Source organism: Petaurus breviceps, unplaced genomic scaffold (genome assembly GCF_028583685.1).
Source record: "Petaurus breviceps papuanus isolate PSGF00001 unplaced genomic scaffold, PetGlider_PUasm1.0 90977, whole genome shotgun sequence".
Classification (NCBI taxonomy): Eukaryota; Metazoa; Chordata; class Mammalia; order Diprotodontia; family Petauridae; genus Petaurus; species Petaurus breviceps.
Window position 1 is genome coordinate 2,255,018 of NW_027187391.1, and position 4,515 is coordinate 2,259,532.

Consider the following 4,515-nt stretch of genomic DNA (forward strand, 5'->3'; position numbering starts at 1 on the left):
GTTCCCATCTCCAGCAGTCCTCAGCAGGAGTCCTTAGAAGAAGTTCTGGTGTTGTGTTCTGTCTGCTGACATCACAACTCTTGCAGTCACCACACTGGCTCCAGCCTGGCTTCTCCTTGGCTCTGGATCCCTCCTGCCCCATCCCTTCCTGCTACATCAGCAAGTTCAAGAGGCATGGAAGATCTTCAAATCCTATTAGCATTACATAGAATTAAGAGGCTGAGGAAAGATTTCATTTAGAAGATGCAGTTTTAGTTGGTTGTTAAAAGAAGCCAGGAGGAAAACATGGGGAGGGAGAACGTTCCAGCCATGGGAAATGGCAAGAGAAAAAATGACCAGAACTACACCACTACAAGATCTCTATCCCAAAGAGATCATAAAAAAGGAAAGGACCCACAAAAAATGGTTCTTTTTGTATTGGCAATAAACTGGAAACTGAGGGAGCATCTATCAATTGGAGAATGGCTGAACAAGTTGTGGTATATGAATGTAATGGAATACTATCATGCTATGAGAAATGATGAACAAGCAGATTTCCGACAAACCTGTAAAGACTTACATGAACTGATGGTGAGTGAAGTGGGCAGAGCCAGAATGTTGGATGCAGTAACAACCTTGTACAATGATCAACTTTGATAGACTTAGTTCTTCTCAATGACATAATCTAAGACAATTCCAGGAAACTCAAGATAGAAAATGCTATACACATCCACAGAACTATGGAGTCAGGATGGACATTGAAGCATAATGTTTTCACTTTTCTGGTTTTTCCTTTTTATGTGTTTTTCCCCCTTTTCTTCTAATTCTTTTTTTATAACATGAGTAATGTGGAAATATGTTTAATATGATTGCATATGTATAACCCATATCAGATTGCTTATTCTTTTGTGGAGGGCAGAGAAGAGAGAAGGAGAAACATTTGGAACTCGAAGTATTATGAAAATAAATGCTTAAAACACAAAAATAGGGGCAGCCAGGTAGCACAATGAGTAAGAGCACTGGCTCCAGTGTTGGGATGACCTGGGGATCGAATCCGGGCTTAGACACTTAGCACCCACCAAAAACACCTGGCTGTGTAACCTTGAGGAAGTTACTTAACCCCAATTGCTTATAAAGAAAAAAACAAAACTCAAAAATAGAAAATTAAATAAAATAAAGAAAATGAACTGAGTTGAGAGATAGAATATCATGTTCATGGAATGACCAAGAGGCTAGTGTCACTGAATATAAAAATACATGGCAGGAAAAAAGTTTAAGAAACCTAAAAAGGTTGGGAGATAGGTTATGAAAGACTTTGAACGCCTAACAAAGTTCATATTTGATACTATCGGTGATAGCCACTGACGTTTATTGGGTAGAGGAGTGACATGGTCAGACCTGTACTTTAGAAAACCCATTATGGGAAGGAGAGATTAGATTTATTCTGCTTTAGCATAAAGGTCATAGTGAGAATCAATGGGTGGAAGACGGAGAGACATTTAGTTTTCATGTAAGAAAAACTAAGAAAATTCACAAGTGGACTGGGATGCATAGAGAATAGCAGTTTCCTATTATGTATAATCTTTGATTAAAAGGTTTGGATGACAGAATTTATTTCAGGTTTGGATTTCACTAGGTAAATGACTTCTGATTGGATCTCTAACTAGGAATGCTTTCATTTGAGTCAAGGAGTGCCATTTTAGTAAAAGGATGAGTGGTCCTGGGGTACATTTTCAGCAATATCACTAGATTTATGCAAAGAGCATGGTGTTTTATTCCCCAGTCAAACTTTTGGGGAGAAAAGACTATGGTGCTAACAAACAATGGAAATTATAATTATTGATAACAATGAAAATGACATGTGACCTAGTGAGACATCAACTCTTTATTTCTGTTTCTTCCTAATTTCTGGAGGAGCTATGAGAATGAATTCTGGGTATTGATGTTAGTATTCTCATGTCATGATATCATAGAAAGAGCTAGGAATGTCAGCTGGGATATCTGAGTTTTAGGCCCTACTCTTCTTGTAATGTTCCTTTTATTTTTATTTTATTTATTTTTAATGGTTTATTAACTTTTGATTTAGATCATTCATTTCCTCTAGATTTTGTGTTACAAATTTTCTCCCCGTTTTTCCCCTATCCACCGCCCCAAAATAGCAATCCCACAGGAAATCCCTTCCTCCAATCTACTCTCTCCCATATTTTCTCCAATACCCCTTTTGACTTTTCCAGTGGATCTCTAAGCCTCAGTGCCTGTATATCTTATTTCCCAATTATATGTAAGATGGTATTAATAATAGTATATAGTATATAAATATATATATATACATATATATTTATATACATATACACACAAACACACACATACACACATATATAGTTGAATATTTGATTTTAAAACTTTCAATTCCAGATTCATTCCCTTCCTTCCTTGTCACCCACCCTTACTGGGAAGATAAGCAGTTCAGTATAGGTTGTACACGTGTGCCTAATTCAAAACAATCACATAGTAGATATATTATAAAAGACTGACTATATTTCCCTCCCTCCTATCCCACCTCCCACTTGTTCTATTCTCTACTTTGATCCCATCCCTTTTCAAAAGTGGGTGCTTCCAAATTCCCTCCCCCCCAGCCTGCCCTCCCTTTCATCATCCCCCTTCTCATCCCTTTCCCCCCCTATTCTCCTGGAGGGTGAGATACCCTATTTAGTGTGTATTTCACTCCCTCCTCAAGCCAGATTCAGTGGGAATAATATTGACCCATTCCCTTTTGCCTTGCTATTCTTCCCCTCCATTGTAACCATTTTCCCATGCCTCTTCTGTATGAGATAGTTTACCCCAATCTGTCTCTCCCCATCTCCTCTCATTATATTCCTCTCACCTCTTAATTTCACCTTTTAAGTATCTTCTCTTCCTGTTAAATTGGTCCTGTGCCCTTTATCTATGTATACCTGTAAACATATATACACACGTTCACATATATATTCATATACCCAAATACCCTCATATATAGACAAATATATATTTCTAATCCCTTCAACTACTGAGAAAAGTTTCATAAGTTACAATTATTGTTTTCCCATGTAGGAATGTTAATAGTTCAACTTTGATAAGTTCCTTATGATTCCTTTTCCCTGTTTACCTTCTCATGCTTCTCTTGCTTCTTGTATCTGAATGTCAAATTTTCTGTTCAACTCTGGTTTTTTCAGCAAGAATGCTTGAAAGTCCTCTATTCCACTGAATGACCATATTTTCCCCTGAAACATGATACTCAGTTTTGCTGGGTAGGTGACTCTTGGTTTTAATCCCAGCTCCCTTGACCTCTGGAATATCATATTCCAAGCCCTTCGATCCCTCAGTGTAGAAGCTGCCAGATCCTGGGTTATCCTGATTGTGTTTCCACAATATTGAAATTGTTTCTTCCTGGCTGCTTGTAATATTCTCTCCTTAATCTGGGAATTCTGGAACCTGGCTATAATATTAATAGGAATTTTCTTTTTTGGATCTTTTTCAGGAGGTGATCGGTGGATTCTTTCAACCTCTATTTTGCCCTCTGGTACTAATACATGAGGGCAGTTTTCTTTGAGAACTTCCTGGAAGATGATTTCTAGGTTCTTACTTTGGTCATGGCTTTCAGGCTGTCCAATAATTTTTAAATTATCTCTCCTGGATCTATTTTCCAGGTCAGTGGTTTTTCCCATGAGATATTTCACATTGCCTTCTATTCTTTCATTTGTTTGGATCTGTTTAACAGCATCTTGATTTCTCATAAAGTCTTTAGCTTCCATTTGCTCCAATCTAATTCTGAAGCAATGATTCTCCTCATTGAGCTTTTGAGATTCTTTTTCCATCTGACAAATTCGGCTTTTTAAGGCATTCTTCTCCTCATTGCCTTTATGAGCCTTCTTTGCCATTTGAGTCAGTCTGTTTTCTAAAGTATTATTTTCCTCAGTCAGGCTGTTGACTCTCATTTCATAATTTTCTTGCATTGTTCTCATTTCTCTTTCCAATTTTTCCTCCACTTCTCTTATCTGCTTCTTAAGGTCCTTTATGGCCTGTAACCAGCTTGTATTTTCCTTTGAAGCTTTTGGTGCAGGAGTTCTGACTTCACTGTTTTCTTCCTGTACCATGTTTTGCTCCTTTTTGTCCCCCAAATAAGAGTCTTATGTTGCTTTCTTCTATTTGTTTATTTCCTTTGCCTGCTCATTTTGCCACTCAATTAATTGACTTTTGGGCTTTTTGCCACAGTAGGACTCTGCCACCAGACAGGGGAGCTTTTTTCCCAAACGTTGGGGTTTTCTAAGCTGCTGGAGGTATTAGATGGGTGCCCTCTCTGAGGTCTCCACATGCTCTGGCAAGCTGGACACACACCCCTGGACCTCCACCCTAGACTGCATTCCAGATCCAAGCAGGTTAAAGCAAGAGAAATTACCCCTCAGATTCATGCTTGGTCCCCCTACACTCTGCAGGCCAGAAGCTGAAGCTGTTATGTGGCACTGGCTGGCTGTGCTGGGGTCTCAGCAGCTTCTCACC